Source organism: Mustela lutreola, chromosome 15 (genome assembly GCF_030435805.1).
Source record: "Mustela lutreola isolate mMusLut2 chromosome 15, mMusLut2.pri, whole genome shotgun sequence".
NCBI classification, from domain to species: domain Eukaryota; kingdom Metazoa; phylum Chordata; class Mammalia; order Carnivora; family Mustelidae; genus Mustela; species Mustela lutreola.
In genome coordinates, this window is record NC_081304.1 from 59335393 (window position 1) to 59356873 (window position 21481).

General features: G+C 45.3%; 1 long non-coding RNA gene across 3 annotated transcripts in view; it reads left to right on the top strand.

The window, feature by feature from the left end:
• LOC131815817 (uncharacterized) overlaps positions 1–18135 on the top strand; it is a 55517-nt gene extending 37382 nt beyond the window's left edge. Inside the window, exons 4-6 of one of the 3 annotated variants that reach the window (XR_009347857.1) lie at positions 15493–15628; positions 15887–15995; positions 18118–18135. This is a non-coding gene — a long non-coding RNA (uncharacterized LOC131815817). Of the gene's footprint in view, positions 1–15492; positions 15629–15886; positions 17170–18117 lie in introns of those variants that run through there. The other 2 variants (XR_009347858.1, XR_009347856.1) reach the window with 2 other exon arrangements.
• Positions 18136–21481: the final 3346 nt, after the last annotated feature.

The window sequence follows — 21481 nt, forward strand, 5'->3', positions numbered from 1 at the left end:
AGAGAAAGCAAGCAAGAGCCCAAGAGCAGGGGGAGGGAGAAGCGGACTTCCCACTGCGCAGGGAGCCTGATGCGGGGCTCCATCTCGGGACGCTGGGCTCATGACTTGAGCCGAAGGAAGACACCAACCGACTGAGCCACCAGGCACCCTTCCAGAGTCATTTCTTTGAGGAGTCAGTGGTTCTGTGTAGTCCAGCTAGGTGGTGTTGAAAGAACCATTTGTAAAGACTTGGGGCACTGCTCCCGAAGAAATGAGGCTGCCTCGTGCTGTTCAGGAAGAGCAGTGGAGGGCTTCTCAGGACAAGAATTTTAATGAGTTTCTGAGTCTTAGGCCTTGGTCGGGGGAAAGGGAATAAGCTTTGAACTGGATGAAAAGTAGACATTTGGTCCTAGATTAGACCTATTAATATCCAAAATTGTCATTGTTCTAACAGCCAGAGTGACACGGAAACCTGTAGGATTAGATGCTAATGATGCAGCTATCTTCAGTTTGTGAAAATTCACTGAGCATGTCCCCCAGGGTGTACTTTCTTCCATGCATCTTCAGGTTCAATAAAAATTTTAAAAGAAAGTGACAGGTTGTCGTGTAATCCAGATGTATAGAAGGGAGATCTCACACAGCAGGTTTGTGGACGGTGGAGAGTTAAAAATGGAGATTTTTAGGATCATGCCTGTTTATGCCAGCGGCAGGTTAGATAATATCTGACCCTCTGTCATGTTCAGTCTGATGTACCAGGGAAACACCAGGTGTGTGTGCCTTGCTGGGAAATATTACCATGAAATGAATGAAAATTTCAATCTGGGCAGTGCCATTTTGGAACATTCCTGGCAGTTGGTGTGTCAGTGGAATGGAGGAGGCCATCGGAATTGGGCAGGGCAGTCGGGAGGCTGTGGCACAAGATTCCATTGGGTTAGAGCACTGTGTCGGGGTGGGGGTTAGCCCACTCTCTCCTCCAGGGATGCCCTTACAGAAGCACCTCAACCTCAACATGTCCAACCCGACTCATCATCTTACTCCCGGATCCTGGTCCTGGTGCAGTGTTCTCAGCCCCGTGGATCCTGTCCATCACCCATTCAGTCGTGCCAGCCAGAATCTGGGAGTCGCTCTTGCCTCCTCCCTCTGCCAAGCCCTGCTGGTATCATCTGTTAAAGGTCTGTTGACTCCTTCAGCTTCTCTACACCTTCGCCCTGGATGAAGGTGCCTGGGCTCCCACTGCAGGGTCGGAATCCATACACCTTTGCCTGCTGTGACCTGCATCCCGTTCCCTGGCCGCACTACCACCAGTGGATCTGAATCATTCAGAATTCTCGTGGTTGGATCATTCTCAGGAGGGTTTTCCCAGGTGGGGGTCCCCCGTGCCTCCAGGCTTCCACCCGGCTAGCTGCGTGACCCCACTGCCCACACAGGTGGTATTGGAAGGCACTGGGAAGGAGGAGCCTCAGCGAGTATGGTTTTGTGACGAGAAGACCACCTCATGGGACAGCTGGTCGCCAGATGAGAAATGGCCAGGATGCTGGTTACTCCTAGGACAGAATCCAGCCTCATCCGCCCCCAGGGGAGCATCTAGAATATGTGGCCACTGGCCCACAGAAAATCAAGTTTGGCTTCAGGATACTGCTGCCTGTGCAAGTAGCATGGTTCTAAGTCATAGAATTAATATTTATTGCTTTTCGTCTTGGCCAAAAACTTCAATATTCAGCAGTGTAAATTTTAATCCACCTAGACAACATGAAAGTAAAAGATTATAACTGCCAAAAAAGGATTGATGAGAAGCAGAAAGAACTGTAGACGGAGGAATTCTCTTCATCTGAGAGGCAAATCAAGAGGCAACACGTGAACCAGTTATGACCAAAAAATAGAAGTTACAATTTATCTTTTAAATATCCCAGAAGTAAAAAATTTTAAATGATACAAGTAGTGAAAGGATGGTGAGTTTGATCTGCATTCTTGGCCATCCTAGCTGTAAATCATGAGAAAATTTCTAAAGCTAGATAAAGAACACAGACATGTTACTCAGTGATATGGAGGTAACAGATGGGTGAGAAGTGGCAATGGACTGGGCTAGGGCTCTGGCTTTCAATTACGATCCCTCATTTTTTTGTGTGCCATGCATATACCCATTGTATATTGAATATGAAAAAACAAGTCCATGTACTGTAAACGTGGAATTTTTTTTAAAGATTTTATTTATTTATTTGACAGACAGAAATCACAAGTAGATGGAGAGGCAGGCAGAGAGAGAGAGGGAAGCAGGCTCCCTGCTGAGCAGAGAGCCCGATGCGGGACTCGATCCCAGGACCCCGAGATCATGACCTGAGCCGAAGGCAGCGGCTTAACCCACTGAGCCACCCAGGCGTCCCCGTGGAATTTTAATTATAAAATTAATAACCTATGACTAATATACATCCAATATAGGTGAAATTTCTTTTTATGGGCCATAAAGTGATAGTTTTCCTATGTTAATTTAAAATAAATCTAACATAATTTTTAGTAGCGACCTTTAAAAAAAAAAAAAAGAATATGTGGCCAAATCAAGAAGTCTGCCCATTCCCCACTTTTTTTTTTTCCTTCTCTAAGTTCTGTGTCTGTGAGGCTTGGGGGCTCTGAGTCACCCAGAGGGTTTGCTTATCTACTGCGCTGTTCCCCTCCCCAGATTTCTCGGAACCTCACCTCCCTCATCCCCAGGGGAACCAGGAGAGGAGCCAGGTTCACGCCCTGTTCCTGGGGGCAGCTCATTGCTGCAGAGATAAGCACCTGACTAGGGTTTGGCCGGTCATTGCCAGGAATCTGGAAGGAAGGCCAGGAGACACCAGCTCAGACCAGTGAGGTGAAGGGGACTTCCTGGGTCCCAGTCCAGGCCTTCTCTGCACCTGTTTTGGAGACCCTGATGTAGCTCTGCCTAACACCAGGGCCCTTCCAGCACGCTTTCCCTCACCAACATAAGCTGGCTTCTGTGAGTTTCTGTAACTGGCACTCAAAATAATTCCACCTCATGATTCTCAGAATTCCTTTTTATGAGCCTAAAGACCACCTGACATTCCCCATAAAACTGCTTCTCCCTCATGGAACAAAAGGTGGAGATGACCGACGGTACGTGTACCCCGGTAGCCGCAGGGTCCTACCCTCCTCGCAGAGAACAGATGTTGCAGCATCCAGGACCGTGGCTGTTTGCAGAATTCCCACTGGAACTCTCTTCTTTGACTGTACACCCTATGTGGCTGTGCTTACTTCCACTTTATTGTGCCTATTCAAGAAGAAGAGGGAGTTGTCCTCGAACTGGCCCCTGGCCGTCCCCCATGAAAGAACAGTCATGAGTAGGCGTTCGCAGGTGTAGCGAGGAGGCCGTCGCCGCTGTCGCTGTCCCTCGTTTCTGTCCCTTGGAAGGATCTGCGTGCTTGCTCCCCCTCAGCCCAGAGGCACACTTCCAAGAAACGGGAGGGAAGCACCCAAAATACCTGAAGGTTGAGAAACAAGAGATTTATCTCAGTGGGGAGGGTTGAAACTCCTGTAGATACTGTGAATATCTCTTAGTTCTAATTTGGCTTGATAATAAAGGTATCACCTCTTTTTATCCTGAAAAAGGTCCAGTTCTTGAAGAAAGGTTTTCTTGGTTTGGGCAAAGTCCTAAAAGAAACTGTGGTTGGATTGGTTGTGCAACTAGCTTTTGGGTAGTATCAGAAGGATGGGGGAAGGGTGCTGGGAGAGTTTGCCCCCACCCCCCCTTCCCCCCCTCCTTTGAGATGGTCGCTGTGGGAGACAGTTGAGTTCCCTTCTGTTGCCCACGGTCACCTGGAGGTACAGCTGGGAGAAGCCACGTAGCTCTGGAGAGCTGCTCCTTGTCTGTTTCTCTGTCCCTCGTACCAGTTCTTAGGGTCCTTAAGATTCTGCCCTGGGGCAGTTTTAGAACATGTCCACAAATCCTGTGACACTCTGTCCATGGAAAGGTGGGGTATGTGTCTCCCCCTCGCCCTGGACCTTGTATGAAGAGATATCCAGGGAACCCAGGCGGGTTTGTAACTCCGTGTGTGACCAGTGGAGTCTGATGGAGACTTTGTTTGAATTCTGGCACCAGGTCAGAAACAATGCTGCAGCTCCGCCTCTGTTGGCTCTACACTCCTTTTTGGAGCCCTGAGCTGCAGGGTCAGACATCTGAGCCTGGGCCATAGAAAGAGGCCGCCGCGTGTTGGTGCCACCGTTAGTAGCTCCAGCAGAGGTCTCAGCAGACAGCCAGCATCTAGTGCTGGACATGAGAGTGAAGGCAGCTTCATGTGAACCCAGCCTCTAGCAGATGGGTCTTCCGGCTAGCGAGCCTTCCCACCTGAGGCCCCAAAGATCATGGAGCAAAGACGGGCCCTTTCTGCTGTGTCCCCACCTGAATTCCAGACCCACAGAATCCGTGAGCAAAATAAAATGTTTGTTTGAAGCCTTTATGTTTTGGGTGAACTTGGGTCAACCCAGAGTAAGGAGAACATCTGCCACACGGGGCCTCCCCACGCCTCTCCATACAACTGAAAGCTTGGAGGGCAGTAGCTGAGCACTCGTGGTCTCTGTAGGCATGCTGGGCCCCAAGAAGAAAATAAATGGAGGGCTTAAGTGAGGCATTCCCATTTTATTCTACCCAGAATTACCAACGAGATATGGCATTCCATTGTCCTTGAGACCTGGAACCTTATAGGGACTAAGCTTCCTTCCCATCAAAGAAACATCAGAAGAAGGACACGACTGTTCACCTTGTCAAGAAGTGTATTTTAAAAGTTTTTTTCAGCACACCCCTCCTCCCCCAGTTATTTCCGTGTGCTCTCATCTTGCCGTGGGAAGACCCATGGCAAGCAGGTATAGGTGGGCTAGGGAGGTGTTTGGTGGTCTGATCCCCTAGTGCCTCGCTTTGAAGAACTCCTTCCTCTTGGCCTTGTGTCTTACCCACAGCGTTTGTGGTGTCTTGACTCTGCAAGGACTGAGCCTTCCCAGGTTCTGTGGGATTCAGTCGTCCCCCTTCCCACAGGGTGCCCTTCTTCACATTAGGAAGATTAAATGGACCATCGAATCACTCAGACCCAAACTCAGATTTGTCCCTCCTCAAACCTCTGCATTTGTTACTTCGTTTTATGACGTTAGAATGAAACCTGAGAGGATAGAAATACCAGAAGAACCAGCTTCAGAATATAGTTGCAGGATTCCTGAATAAAATGTTACCGAAGGGGGGGGTGTACCTTGAGCATCTGCTTTTGGCTCAGGTCATGATCCAGGGATCCTGGGATCGAGCCCCGCATCGGACTCTCTGCTCAGTGGGGAGCCTGTTTTCTGCCTCTCTGCCTACTTGTGATCTCTTTCTCTGTCCAATAAATAAATAAAATCTTAAAAAAAAAAAAAAAAGATACGGGACGCCTGGGTGGCTCAGTTGGTTGAGCAGCTGCCTTCAGCTCAGGTCATCATCCCAGCATCATGGGATCGAGTCCCACATCGGGCTCCTTGCTCCGCAGGGAGCCTGCTTCTCCCTCTGACTCTGCCTTCCACTCTGTCTGCCTGTGCTCGCTCTCGCTCGCTCTCTCTCTGACAAATAAATAAATAAATAATCTTAAAAAAAAAAAAAAGATACTAGCTGGGGTGCCTGCGTGGCTCAGTTGGTTAAGCATAAGCCTTGAGCTCAGGTCATGGTCCCAGGGTCTTGGGATCAAGGCCTGCATCGGGCTCCCCTGCTCGGCAGAAATCCTGCTTCTCCCTCTTCTTCTGCCTGCCTTTCCCCGTGCTTGTGCTCTCTCTCCCTCTCTCTGTCAAATAAATAAATACATATGTATATATATTTTTAAAGAAAGGTACTAGCCATTGCAGGCAGAAGAAATAGGCATTCTCCTGTGTTTCTGGTGTAAGAGTAAATTGGCATCGCATTTTGGGGATCACTTTCACTCTGTGTGGCCAAAGTCTTCATATCTTTTGACCCAGAAGTTCCACTTCTAGGAATTTTCTTTTCAGGAAATAATTGCGATATATGCACAAATTTGGTATAAGGACATTCATTTCATTGTTATTTATAGCACTGAAAAATGGAAAATAATTTGTCTGCCCTAATATGGGCTTGATAGGAGAGATTATAATATCAGACATAAATAATGTTGCAAAAGAGCACCATGAAAATATGATAGTGATATGCAAAGTGAAATCATGGCTCTGAAGCAGTGTATTCTCCAGTTTTTGTGTTACAAGGGATTCTTTCTATTGCAATAACTCAAGTAAAAGTGATTTAAGAGAAAGAAAAAGAATATCTTGATTCATAATCCTGGGAGGTCAGGAAGTAGAATGCTTTCAGGCAGGCTGGACACAGGTGCTCAGGGGTCGTCTTCAGGAACATGCTTCCGTCTCTTAGTTCAGTCTTATTTTGTGTTGGTGTTATTTTCAGGTACACTTTCCGCAAGTGTTGTTAAACAGGTGCATCAGAGTTCTCCAGACAAACAGAGGCAGGAAAGCCCAGGGGTGTAGTTTGGAGGCCTCGGGGCCGGAGAGCTGATGGTGTAAATCCAGGCTGGTTCTGGAGGGCTGTGAGCCAGGAGTGCTGAGGTCAGCAGAAGATGAATGTTCCAGCTTAAGTAGTCAGGCAGACCATGAACTCAACCTTTCTCCACCTTTTAGTTCTCCTCAGGCCCTCAGCAGGTTGGATGACATCCATCCACACTGGGGAGGGCCATCTGCTTTGCTCAATCCACTCATTAAAATGCTGATCTCGTCTGGAAACACCCTCACAGACACACCCAGAAATTATGTCTAACCACCCACCTGGGCATCCTGTGGCCCAGTCAAGCTGACATGTAAAATTAGCCATCAGAGGGCCTACCAGCAGCTCTGTGGTTATATTACAGAAAAAGAGTCTCTCCTTCCAAATCATTCCAGCCGAAATCCCAGTGCTAAATCTCTTTCACCGGGCCTGGGTCATGTACTCCTTTCTCTCTTCAGCTGAGAGATGGTGTGGGTTCCAACTGAAATATGAAATAATGTCAATAGCTAAAATTTATTGAGTACTAATTCCATGTCAGATTAGGAATCTGAGTTTGAGTTCTATGATAAGACGTGTGACCTTGGGCAGTTCAGTCTCCCCACACCCAAAGACACACAGTTCATGTCTTCAGTATTATTTCACTTAATCCTCTTGACAACTCTGTGGAAATAGATCCTGTCCTCATTTTAACAGATGAGGAAACCAAGGCTTGGCCAAGTAAAACATATTATACACAACAAAAGAATTAGCAAATGGTGAACCCATTCATGTGGGTTGAGAATGTGAGAGGAGGCAGTTCTCAGAAGAAGCAGAGGCTCCTTCGGACATCAAAAGCAGCCCCAAACAGAGGCAAACAAAACCAAAACCAACAACCCCACAGAATATAGGTATTTGAAAACTCTGTAAATCTATCACTCATATATCCATAAAGGCATTAGAATGTATTGCACTCATATTATAAGAAGAGGACGATGAAATCATAACTTCAAGAGAAGAGCCCTTCAAAGTTAAAGCAGGAGAGTAGACCTGAAAAATGTACTGTAAGAGTCAGTTTGAGGAAATCCTTGAGGAAGACAACGAGATGGGAAGTGGGAGAGAAAACGAGAAGCCCGGGAGATTCACCATCTGAATAATAGAGTTCTAGAAAGAGAGAGGGGGAAGCGGTCATCAATGAAACAAAACAGAAGCAGTTACCACAGCTGAAGGACTTGAGGTTCCAAATCGAAAGGGTCCTTCAAATGCCCAGGAGAAAAGGATGAAAAGAGACCCACCAAGATACTCATCATGAAATTCCAGAACACTGGGGCAAAGAGATCCTACAGTATGGCGGGGGTGGAGAGAAATGTAAGGGTCGTGGGCAGAGGATGGACAGTGAGGCTTGTCTTTGAGTGCTCTAGCTAGCCAATGCTGGGAGCAAGCGGACAGTGAGCAGCGCCTTCAAAATGCTGAAGAAGAGTGGTTTCCACCCTACTACTCTTCACCCAGCTGAATTATCAATCAGATATGAAAATGAGTAAAGACATTTCAGACATGCCAGATTTCAAAGTGTTTCCCTCCCATGCACTCAGAGCAAAGCTACTGGAGGCTGTGCTTCTTGAACAAGAAGGCATGGGGACACCTCAGATCGGCATCCGAGCCAGGGGAGAGGTGGAGGGGATCCTTAGGGTAAAAGTGGTGGGAGAGTCCAAGGGGGCAGCTGTGCCCTAGAGGCAGAAGGTGACAGTTCAAATCGAAGCACTGTGACCACAGGCTGCCGTGTCTCTTATTAACCCGCTACCACCACACTAACCTTAAGCCAAGGATGAATGCCCAGAGTCCGACCCAAGTTTTTGTGAAGTTCCGGCTCATTTCTGCATGTCCCGCTGCCTGATGTTCTGCATGTGTCATCTAGAAATGTTGGAAGGGAAGAACATGGTGAACTGAAAATGCAGAACTGTCACCCCCTGACCCTCCCGCTCCTGGCCAGACACCTAAAACCTGGTCCATGCTTCTCCATGAGCTTCTGTCCAACAATGGTGGCATCAGCCTTTCCTTACAGTCCTTGAGGGCTGCCTGCTGCTCAGATTTTCCAAACGTAGTAGATACTTAGAGATGCCTATGTGGGTAGAAAGCTGAAAGGGAAAACGGAAATGATCGACACAGAAGTCATCACAGAGGTCACTGCTGCAGGTAGAGAAGAGACTGCAACCGAGGAGGGGCAGACAGAGGCCCCAGGAGGACTGGCCATGTTTTAGATCTCAAACTGGCCATGTGATTGTATGCCCTATTAATATCTGTATTGCACAAATGATTTTATTCCCTTTCTATTTGCATGATGCATTTCGCCACAAACCATTTTTAAAAACCAAGGGCTGTTACTCAGTAAAGGGGGATGAATGTGGAGAGCAGAAATAGGAGATGCTCATCCAGAGTCTTTGGAAGACGAAAACACCCGAGAAAAGAAAGGACGGGGAAGGACATATGTGCCTGCCTGTCTTTGTTGCAAGGAACAGAGACTTGTTCAGTTTAACTCAGGGAAGGAAAGGGGCTGTTTTGAGCTTACAGGAGGAATGAACTGGAAAGATAAAACTCCAGCGGTTTTTTACTCTCCCTCCAGGCATCTCTGTGTCTCTGTCTGCTCTCATCCCTATCAGCCATATCGTAAACTTTCCCCAAATTCATTGGCTTAAAACAACAATCACCATTTATTTATTGGCTCATGATGATGTAATTGGCCAAGGGATTAGCAAGAGCGGCTCATCTCTGCCCATCTCTGGGCCAGCTGGACTGGACCTGGAGGATGTGGATGGCTTCACTCCATGTGTAGCTCCTCAGCTAAGGTGTCCAGAGCAGCAAGGGGCTAGTGGGGCCAGTCTCTTCAGCAGGGCTTCTTTATGTGGTAGCTCAGGGCTCCAAGAGAGGTAGAGCAGAAGCTGTCAGGCACCTTGAGCTCTAGGTCTAGAACCGACACCATGTCACTTCCGCTGCAGTTTGTTGGGAGAGCAAGTCCCTGTGGTAAGGATTTCACCTCCTGAATGGAGAAGTGGCTTGTGCTTCCAAAGATGGGAAGGATCCTTGGCAGCTGTTTTTGCAAATAATCTGCCCTGTCTTTTCTCCCAGCACATATTTTGGATTGCACGGTCCACTCATCGTCCACTCACGATCCTCCCATGATTTTCTGTCACCTCCAATTTTACTGCTAACTTGAAAATGCGTTTAGTGTTTTTAGGTCCAAATTCCCAAGAACCGGTTGGTTCAATTCCCCTTTTTGCTTCCGCAGTTGCCCCAATAATGTCCTTCATATATGATTTTTTGGATCCAATATTCAAACCATGATCACAAGTAGGAATCAGTTATGTCTCCCTAAAGCACTTCTATTTAGGCAAGCTCCCTGGTTATCTTTCATCTTTCACGACATTGACTTTTTCGGAAAGTGTAGGCCAGTTGTTTGCATGATGTCTTTCAATTTTGGATTTGCCTAATTATTTCCTCATGGCTAGATTCCGCTCAACCCCTTTTGATAGGAACAGGTGATGTTGTGTGACTAGCCCTTAGACGATGGCTGGACGTCCGCCTGTCTGTGCTCACCCTACTGCTCCTCTCCCCACTTCCCTGCTCTGTGTTTCCCGAGTTCCTTAGCCTGGAGGCTTCTGGGTAAATTTGGCTAAGAAGTGGCAGTGGCAGATGATCAGAGAGTGGGGAAAGGGGAGAGAATGAGACATTTCCCATTTCTCTGTTCCTGTGAAGTCCTTGACTACAGCTCCTTCTTTTCTGTGCTCTCTTGCTCCCTCCAAACAGACCCTCCCCCTGTGGTTCCAGCTCCCTGGAAATCCCTCTCCTTGGTTCTGGCTCCAGCTGGCCCAACCTCCATGCTCCAATAAAACCTCCCTTTCCTGCTGCCCCTTCAGCCCTAGGGTAGCAATGGCGTCCGTCTGTGGCCAGCCTCTCCCTTGCCTCACCATCCTGTGGTTGGCCTCTCAGCTTTTCCATTTCCTGTGTAGCCAAGTTTCTTTATTTGGCTTGAAGAGCCCAGGGTGGTGTCTGTTTTCCTGACTACACCCTGACTAATACAGATAGGGCGCCCATCCTCGGTCTAATCCAAGCGACGCGTGGAATGGGGTTATGTGCTATCAGCTAAGGCAGCACTGGGGGCTCTAAGAGGGGAGATTCCTTCACAAAGAGGGGTTAGTACTGTAGCCCCTCCCTGCTTACACAGGAAGAGAATGTACACGAGAATAATATCTGGATAGAATTTTAGATGCTTTTATATTATTTCTTCTTCTTCTTCTTCTTCTTCTTTTTTGTTTATCCAAATTACCCACATTTTCTTTTTTCTTTCTTCGAGACTTTATTTACTTATTTATTTGAGAGAGAGAGCAAGTGTGAGCACGGGCAAGAGGGGAGCGGGGAGAGGGGAAGGGGGAAGGAGCGGAGAGAGAGAGACAAGCAGACTCCGCACTGAGCGCAGAGCTGGACGAAGGACTCCATCTCACGACCCCGAGATCATGACCTGAGTCGAAACCAAGAGAAGGACACTTAAACCAGCCGAGCCCCCCAGGCGCCCCCCATATTACCTGCATTTTCTACAGTGGTGGATGTGGAAAGTGAGGGGAACGGTCATCATTCCATGCGAAAGAAGATACACCAGAGAACAAGGAAACGGTTGACCCCCGTAAAAACCACATTGGTCCTGAGTCTTTTTCTCCAGCTTTTAAATCGTGATGGATCTGAAGTGTACACCGTGATGATGTGCTGTGCACGTACAATGAAAAAGGATTCCTACGACAGAGTTAACGAGCGCGTCATCAGCTCCCATCCGTACCTTCATGTACTGATTTGTTGTGGTGCGAACACTCACGTTCTACTCTCAGCAAATTTCAGTTGCACAAGGCAATGTTGCCAAGTCTAGTCACCAGCTAGTCACATTGGACCTTCAGAATCTTTGTCTTACTCACCTTATTCACGCATAACCAAACCCCTGTGCCCTTTTCCAGCCAGTCCCTATTCGTCTCAACCCCCAGACCCCGGCCACGCGTCTCTCCTCTGTTTCTGTGTGTTCCACTTGAAAATTTTTTTTAGATTTCACATATAAGTGAAGCCAAGCAGTATATGTCTTTTTCCACCTGGCTCCCACAAATCTTCTAAATTTAAATAATAATAATAATAATAATAATAATAATAAGAGAGGCATTCTGTATAAGATAAAATATGAGAGTGACAGGAGATTTCTCTTGTGAGACTTATGTAAGATTGCTTATACTCTTGTTTATCTGATGCACTTCATAAATAATTGGATAATTTGAAAAATCTGGTGCTGTAACCATAAAAAGGAGAAACGGCTCGGTTGTTGAGGGTGATTTGCACATAACCACGCAGGCCCACAAATGAGCAAGTCTGTAGTGAGCAGGGAAGTCTTGCTGGTTCATGTGGATATGTGTACACTTAACAGGCGACTTGTGTGATTGTTTATAAGAATAGGAGGCCTGTTTCTCAGGCTTCGTAATCAGATCATCCTGGGGGTTTTGGAAATGTATTAGCTGAAAGACTGAAGGATTCAAAGGGATATTAAAGCAACTGAGGCATGGGTTAGAAATCTGAGAAAGTGGGCCGCCTGGGCGGCTCAGTGGGTTAGGCCTCTACCTTCGGCTCGGGTCGTGGTCTCAGGGTCCTGGGATGGAGCCCCACATCGGGCTCTCTGCTCAGCAGGGAGCCTGCTTCCCCCTCTCTCTCTGCCTGCCTCTCTGCCTACTTGTGATCTCTCTGTGTCAAATAAATGAATAAAATCTTAAAAAAAAAAAAAGAAATCTGAGAAAGTGAGTGAAAAGTCTCAAGAAAGAGCAGCGGAAAGATTAAACGGGGAATTGAGACTAAAGTAATGTGTACTCTATGTTGGCTGATTGAATTTAAATTTAAAAAATTAAAAACTGCATCAAGGAAGACAGGAATCATTGGAGAGAAAATGAAATGTCGGAAATGGGAAAAGAAAAGAGTACGGGGTTAATTGGCTAGTACTGGGTTGGAATAGTCGACAAGCGGTTCTCACAGCAGAGCCTCGCGTGGAAAATATGCACTGCAAGTTAAGGACACAGCAAAACCTGCTTTCCACGCAACCCCAAGCAGTCTGCTGCAGAGTGTCTGCAACAATCAAAAGAAGACATTTTTCCTGGACGTTTTACTGTTGTCAGTGACTGTCAGTGAGTCATAGCAACAGACTTTTGACTTCAACCTGCTTCCACCTGCCTAAGCCTGCACTTAGTCATGGTCTAATTACGGCTCTCTCAAGAGCATGTCCACTGGACTCCCAGGGTGCTACATGTTAGAAGATGGTTAATAATGCCGCCCGAAAGGACGTGTCTGAGTAAGCAAGTGAAACCAGCTCACATTGTGCTGTGGGTTACTTACGATGACCCCTTCGTAGTGCGTGTGTAGCGTTGTAGTTTATGAACACAGAGGGAGGTGTCCAGCCGGAATCAGGCCTGGTTGTCTCTCCCACCCTCACCGAGAAAGGAGCGAGGCTTGAAGAAGCATCCCTGACCCTGGGAGTCTTCTCCTTCTTGGTGGACAGAACGGGAGAAGGTGATCTGCGCCGTGTGGTCCGCAGGCTGCCAAGTCTCGGCCGGTGCTGGTGTGGATCCTGGCTGAGATCTCCGGACGGATTGTTCCATTATCTTTACTCTCTCCCAACTTTCATCCCGAGCGAACATCTCATGGCAGTTATATCCGCTGCTTGAAAGAGACTGTGCGTAAGTGGCTCGACGGCAATGACAGCCTCCCGACACACCGAGAAACTCCCCCTGGTCCAGGAGGCGACCTCTCAGGCCTTCTCAGCCTGCCCAGCACTCCCCGGGGGAGGACACAGATTGTGCATTTGTCAACTGTTTGGCTTAGACTTCTGCTTCCCAGCGCTTCCCTCTCTGTTTGTGGACATTCTGGATCAGACTGTCTTCCACATTGCGGGAGATGCTCTGAAGTACCCAGCCCTGGATGTGTTGTCATGGGTAATCTGGAGGAGAGGTGCGCTACCATTCTGAGCACAGTGGCTGGTGTTTCTGGAAATACCCGAGGCCTCAAGGTATCAAACAGGCATCTGAATGGAAAATACATCTGAACTGGGGTCGCTACATGGTTCCCTTTTGAAAGCTCCTGTTGTGCAGTTCTGTCAAAATACAACAGCTGGGGGGTTGGGGGGTGGTGCCTGGCCACCTCAGTCAGTAGAGCTGAAGTGTGCGATGCTTGGTCCCAGGGTCATGAGTTCAAGCCCCACGCTGGGTGTAGAGCTTACTTAATAAAAAAATAAATAAATAAATTGAAAACAAAATACGACAGCCATGTATGCCCGTAATCCTCCCTAGAGTAATCATACTCCCTGTCAACACTCCAAAATGCTTCCATTTAGAGCGTGTTAATTAAGCATGAGCAGAAATATTTTTAGATCATTGCTGCTCCCCCAGCAATGAAACTTCATCAGGTCCCTCACTGTTTCGCATTTCAGTCAATTTCAGGTGTCCTCAGAAAGCACATCTTACAGAATCTGTTTTTTTTTCTTTTTTCTTCCTGCCCACTCAGCTGAACCTCCTCTCCTGGTTTCTCCAACCAGGACCCGGAATTCCTCTCCATTTTAAGAAGCACATACTTCCTGAGTTAGGCGTCCTTACATTCTTTCTGAAGACAGACCCGGTTTCGTTTCCGAGAATGAAGATCAGAAATGCTATCACTTGTATTTTGTGCCTGTTTAACGAAGACCATGCTGATTCCAAGGGTTTGGTTGGTTTTTTTTTTTTTTTTTTTTTTTTTTTTTAAGAATACCCTTCATTTCCAGAGTATACAGTTCTTAAATTAATACGTTTTGTTTTTTAGAGCAGTTTTACGTTTACAGGAAAACTGAGAAGAAAGTAGGAACCTTTTTTTTTTTAAAGATTTTATTTATTTATTTGACAGAGAAAGATCACAAGTAGGCAGAGAGGCAGGCAGAGAGAGAGAGGAGGAAGCAGGCTCCCTGCTGAGCAGAGATCCTGATGCAGGGCTCGATCCCAGGACCCTGAGATCATGACCTGAGCCGAAGGCAGCAGCTTAACCCTCTGAGCCATCCAGGCGCCCGGAACCTATTTTTGAACAGAAATCACTCTTCTCCTTCTTCTCCTCCCCCTCTCTGTCACTCTTCTCTCCTTCTGAGAGAGAATGTGAGTGGGGAAAGGGGTATGGGGGTGGGGGAGAAAGAGAGAATCTCAAGCAGACTCGCCACTGAGCGCAGAGCCCGACTCTCGGATTTGATCTCATAACCCGGAGATGATGACCTGAGCCCAAACCAGGAGTCCAATGTTTAACCAACTGAGCCACCAAGCACCCCTTGAACAGATGTTCCTAAGCGCTCACGAAGCTCCAGGGTTGCTATTCCAATAAGCCTACAGCCTATCACCAAGTGCAAATCAGTGCCCCTCAAAAATCCCTACCTGATAGTTTTGCCTTAAATCACAAGGCTGTTGGGATGCCTGGGTGGCTCAGTTGGTTAAGCAGCTGCCTTCGGCTCAGGTCATGATCCCAGCGTCCTGGGATCGAGTCCTACATCGGGCTCCTTGCTCAGCAGGGAGCCTGCTTCTCCCTCTGCCTCTGCCTGCCATTCTGTCTGCCTGTGCTCGCTCTCTCCCCCTCTCTCTCTCTGATAAAAAAAAAAAAAAATCACAAGGCTGTAAGTTGCTGGTTCTATACCTTCTATCTTTTACGCCACCATTTTCATGCCACACTTGCTGTTATTTATTGCATTATTTAGTGTTGTCTGCGCTTAAACTTTATATAATTGGAATCATACTAAAGTATTTACCGTGTTGCTTCTTCAGCTTGATGTTATGTTTGTAACGGTAATTCGCGTCGCCATGTGTTGCGGTGTGTAGCTGTGGCTCCCTCGCTTCCGCTGCTCTGCAGTGCTCTCTTGCACAAATGTCCCACAGTCCCTCCATTTTCCTGTTGATGGACGCTGGATGGTTTCCTATTTACTGCTGAGAATAATGTAATCTCTCTTGTGCCTGCAGTGCGCATGGGCTGGAGTTTCTGTGCAGCGTGTGCCTAGAATTGGATTCTCCAGTTCGTGGGCTGTGAGCAAATCCCACTTTGTTAGAAGATGCTCCTGACTTTCCGAAGTGGCCGACGGAAGCCAGGCTGTCGTAGGTGAGAACTGTGCCACGTCCTTGGCAGTCCTTGGCATGCCGAGTGTTCTTATTTTAGCTATTCCGTAAGTGTTTGTTGTAGCTCATTGAAGTCTTCGTTTGTTTGTTTTTTATTATTAATGAGATTGAGAATTTTAAAATATGCTTATTGACCATTTGGATCTCTTCTTCTGTGAAGTGCCTGTTCGAGTGTTTTGTCTAGTTAGCTAGTTATTTTTTTATAAATGGATAACTTTGTTTGTTTGTTTTGTTTCTTAAGGAGGCTCCGTGCCCAGTGTGGAGCCCAATGCGGGGCTTGAACTCACGATCCTGAGACAAGACCTGAGCTGAGATCAAGAGCTGGGCGATTAACTGACTGAGCCACCCAGGTGCCCCCTGTTCTGTCTAGTTATTATGAGGTTGTCTCTTACTTGTTGATTACTAGAGTTCTTGTTGTGTTCTAGGTACTCGCACTTTTGGGGGGTTACGTGAGCTACAGATATCCTGTTCTGCATCATGCTCTTAGAGTTTGCTCTATGAGACTTGCACGAGAAACTTTTTAACTGTCATTTCAAGCAGACATAAAACACAGAAAACACAATAAACCCCTCCACTCCCGTCACCCATTTCAACAATTGTGTAATGTTGTGTGATGAGCAGAACTTCTTAATTTTTGTTTCAGCCGCTCTGTGAACCCCTTTATTCAGGGTTAGTACTGTCTGCCTCTTGTTTAAGATGAGGGCTTGAAGGTATTCTTCTACGTTTTCTTTTGAAAGATTTTAATATTATCTTTTACATTTAGGCCTTGAAGCTTAAAGCTACTTGAAGCTGATTTATGTACAATAAGGGAAAAGACTCCTTTTTTCCCATATGGAGACCTCGCTGTCCCAGCACCCTTTCTGAAGGAGCCCGTCCTTCCCCACCTAACCTAGGTCAGCACTTCTGTTAAAAAATCACAGACATGGGGTGTCGGGGTGGTTCAGTGGGTTAAGCGTCTGCCTTCAGCACTGGTCATGATCCCGGGGTCCTGGGATTGAGTCCCATGTCCGGCTCCCTGCTCGGCAAGGAGCCTGCTTCTCCCTTTGCCCCCTTCCCTGCTTGTGTGTGCTTTCACTCTCTTTCTCTCTCTCTCTCTCTGTGGAAACAAATAAATAAAATCTTTTTTAAAAAACGGCAGATATGCCTGGGTCTGTTTCTGGGCTCTTCTTTCCACACCAGTGGCTCTCATGCTAGAACCAAGGTGTCTTCGTAAGCAGGCTGTTGGTGTCTGGCTTGATTACTGGTCATAGTCATAACATGGCTTGCCTGATTGCCATCTCTTGTTGGGACTTGATTTATTGTCCAGTATAGGACATTTCTGTAAAGGTCCTGTGTGTTCCTGAAAAGAGGATGTGTTATGCAGTGTTGGGTGTGTTGTTCTACAAGTTGCCTACCTGGCCAAGTTCAAGTGTTGTTCAAACATACACTTTATTTTTCCAGTTGATTCTTTTTTTTTCTTCAGTTGTGATTCTATATTCTTATTGATTTTTCATCTGTTTGTTCTATCAACGACCAAGAGAGATGTATTAAAATATCCCCAGTACGATTGTGGACTTGTCTGCTTCTCAACATAATTATGTCAATTTTTAAAAAAGATTTTATTTATTTATTTATTTATTTATTTATTTGACAGAGAGAGAGAGAGAGAAAGTGCACAAGCAGGGGGAGGTGCAGAGGGAGAGGGAGAAGCAGGCTCCCCACGGAGCATGGAGCCCGACATGGGACTCCATCCCAGGACCCCAGGATCATGACCTGAGCTGTAGGCAGACGCTTTACAGACTGAGCCACCCAGGCCCCCCAGTTGTCTCAATTTTTATTTCATGTATTTTGAGATGATGTTATGAGGTTCATATGTATTTAAAATCATGGGGCACCTGAGTGAAGCGTCTGCCTTCGACTCAGGCCAGGATCTCAGGGTCCTGGGATTGAGTCCCACTTCGGTCTCCCTGCTCAGCGGGGAGCCTGCTTCTCCTTCTCCCTTTGTGCTCTCTCTCTCTCAAATAAATAAATTAAATCTTTAAAAAAATCATTATATCTTCCTGGCGAATTGAGCATTTATTTTATCAATATGAAACGACACTATTTTATTTCTCTAGAAATGCTGCTTTTGCCGTCAGTTTTTTTGTGCATAACATCACATTTACCATTTAGCACTTCTAAGTGTACAGCTCAGTGGCACGAAGGATTTTCACATTGTTGTGCCGCCATCACTGCCCTCCATTTGCAGAACTTTTTATCGTTCCAGAGAGGAACTCTGTACCCATGAAACAGTGATTCCCCGTCCCCTCCTCTGGGGGGAAATTCCCCCATCACCTCTTGTAGGAACCTGCTGTCAGCGGAATCCTACAATGTTTGTTCTTTTGTGCCTGGCACTTTCACGTAACATAATGTTCATAAGTTTCAGCCGTGTTGTAGCACGTATCAGAATTTCATTCCATTTCCTGATTTAATAGAGCTCCATTGTTCCCACAGGCCACGCATTTTCTCCCCATTCATCTGTCGATGGACACTTGGAAGGTTTCCATCCTTTGGCTATTATGAACAATGATACCCTGAACACCGGTGTGAAAGGAATGTGTTTGAGTCTCTTCTTTCAATTCTCTTGGGTTTACACACTCATACACATTTTTAATATAATATTTTCCATCTAAAAATGTTCAACCCTGGGTGCCTGGGTGGCTCAGTTGGTTAAGCGAGTGCCTTCGGCTCAGATCATAATCCTGGGGTCCTGGATTCAAGCCCCACATGGGGCTCCCTGCTCAGCAGGGAGTCTGCTTCTCCCTCTCCCTGATGCTCTGCCTACTTGTGCTATCTCTGTCAAATAAATAAATAAAATCTTTTAAAAAGAAATAAATAAAAATGTTCAACTCTTCTAAAAACTTGTATGTTTCTCTCAGAAACCAGCCTGCCAATTTTTTATTTTACCTGGAGCATTTTGGCCATCTATATTTATTGGAATTATTTATATATATATATATATATATATATATATGATTTTATATATATAGTGATATATATACATACCAATGATATATAGATAGATAGATTGAGACAGAGATATATAGATATATATATATATAAATCTATCTATCTATCTATCTATCTATAGATAGATAGATATCTCCTAATTTTATGCTTTCAATTTGTCCTGTGGTTCGATGTGCTTTTCACCTACCCTTTATTACTTTCTTCTGGATTGATGATTACTTGTTAAATCATTCCAACCTCTCTGTCAGTTGTTTGGAAGATCTTCACTGTTTCATTTTCTTTTAGTTTTTACTTGGGAATTACAACATGTGCTATCAATGTATCAAAATCTAATTTAATCAAAGTCTTTAGACTCATCCCAGATAATCACAAACCTTAGAATATATTTAAATTATTTTTTTTCTCTTTCTGGACTTTAATGTTGTTATTGGGTGTCTTTCACTTAAAAATGTCCTCCTTTGGGGCACCAGGGTGGCTCAGTGGGTGAAGCATCTGCCTTGGTGAAGCGTCTGCCTTTGGCTCAGGTCATGACCTCAGGGTCCTGGAATCAAGCCCCACATGGGGCTCCCTGCTCAGTGGGGAGTCTGCTTCTCCCTCTCCCACTCCCCCTGCTCATGTACCCACACACTCTCTCTGTCTCAAATAAGTGAATAAAATCTCTAAAGAAAAAAAGAAAAAAAATCCTCCTATGTTATACATCTGAAATGTAATGTAATATAGTGGATTAACAAGACTCAAATTTTAAATGTAGCTATTTAAAAAACAGTGAAGTGTCAGATAATAAAAAATTTTAAACAGTTAAAAATCCTCCTTAATATCAATATTTTATAGAATCCATTTTCACTTACATTTACTCACATCTTTGCAATTTTCTGTTCTTTATTCATTCATGGAATTCTGACTTTCCATCTAGGACCATTTTCTTTTCCCCTGAAGGGTGTCATGTAGAAACCTCATTATCCAACTCACAGTCCATCATGAGTTGGCTAACAGAATTTAAATTGAAAAAAAAAAAAAAAGAATCTTCATTATTGAAGGGTTGCTGGTGGCAAAGTGGAAGCAGTGTGGAAGAATATTTGCACGGGTCCTAGGAGGTCTCATTTCATTTTGTTCCACTTGCCTTAGATGTTTTTGGAACATCTGAGAAGATTACATAAAATGACCTTTGACACTGATTCAGGCCAACTCACCATCTTGTAGTATAAAAAAAAAATAAAAGTTTTTGGTATTGTTTGTTGTGGTGTATTTTATATTGAGTAAGATGCACAGCTCCAAGTTTAATTAGTTTTTTTAACATAATTATACACCTGTTTTCCACTACCCCAATAAAAATACAGACTGTTTTAATCACTCACAAATGTTCCCTCCTGTCCATATTTCCACTTTTGGAAACAACCATTGCTCTAGTTTCTATCCCTTTAGATTAACTTTCTTTGTTCCTACATCTCATATATATGCCATTGTATACTTTTTTGGTCTTTTTTCTTTTGCCCCACGGTACTTTTTGATGTGTATCCATGTTGTTATATGTCACTGTCGTATTCAGTTATGTGACACTGGGGGGAATATATTTGCAACAGTATGTCCAGCAAAGGACTGTTATTCTAAATATGGAAGAACTCTTAAAATTCCACAATAAGAAAACAAACAACGTGATTCAGACATGTGCCAAAGACTTTAACTGTGGCCTTACCAATAAAGACAGGCAGCTGGCAGTAAGCACGGGAGGTGATGCTCATGTGTCATTATGGAAATGCAAATTTAAACAGTGACCTTGTGCCACAGCATGCCTGTTAGAGTGGCCCAAATTCAGAACACTGACCACAGCAAGCACTGCGAGGGTGAGGAGCACCAGGACCTCCCATTTCACATAGGAAATGGTGAAGCCACTTGCGAAGACAGTCTGGTTGTTTCTTTCAAAACCAAATGTACTAGATTACTACGTATTTACCCAAAGGATACAGAGATACAGATACAGAAAGGTATGTGCACTCCAATGTTTGTAGCAGCATTGTCAACAACGGTCAAACTATGGAGAGAGCTCCAATGTCCATCGACTGTTGAATGGATAAAGAAGATGTGGTATATCTATTCAAAGTGGAATATTACTCAGCCATCAAAAAGAATGAAATCTTGCCATTTACCAGTGACATGGATAGAACTTGAGTATATTATGCTAAGTGAGATAAATCAGTCACAGAAAGACAAATAACATATGATTTTATTCTGCATGGAATTAAAGAAACAAAACAGATGAACGTAGGGGTAAAAAGAAAAAAGGGGGGGCGCCTGGGTGGTTCAGTGGGTTAAGCCTCTGCCTTTGGCTCAGGTCATGATCTCAGGGTCCTGGGATCGAGCCGCACATCAGGCTCTCTGCTCAGCGGGGAGCCTGCTTCCCCCCCCCTCTCTCTGCCTGCCTCTCTGCCTACTTGTGATCTCTCTCTCTGTGTGTCAAATAAATAAATAAAATTAAAAAAAATGCTTTCTAAAAAAAGAAAAAAAAAGAAAGAAAGAACAAAGAGGGGCAAACCAAGAAGCAGACTCTGAACTCGAGAACAAACTGATGGTCACCAGAGGGGAGAGGGTGGGGGGATGGGTGAGATAGGGGACAGGGGTGAAGGAGGGCACTTGTCCTGATGAGCACGGGGTGTTGTATATAAACGTCGAATCACTAAGTTGTACACCTGAAACTAATATTACACTGTCTGTTAACTAACTGGAATCTAAATTAAAACTTGAAAAACAAAACAAAACAAAACAACAAAAAAGTACTTTTTCCATATGATCTAGCAGTCATGCTCCTTGGTACTGATGGAGAGGAATTGAAAACGTATGTTCTCATGGAAAC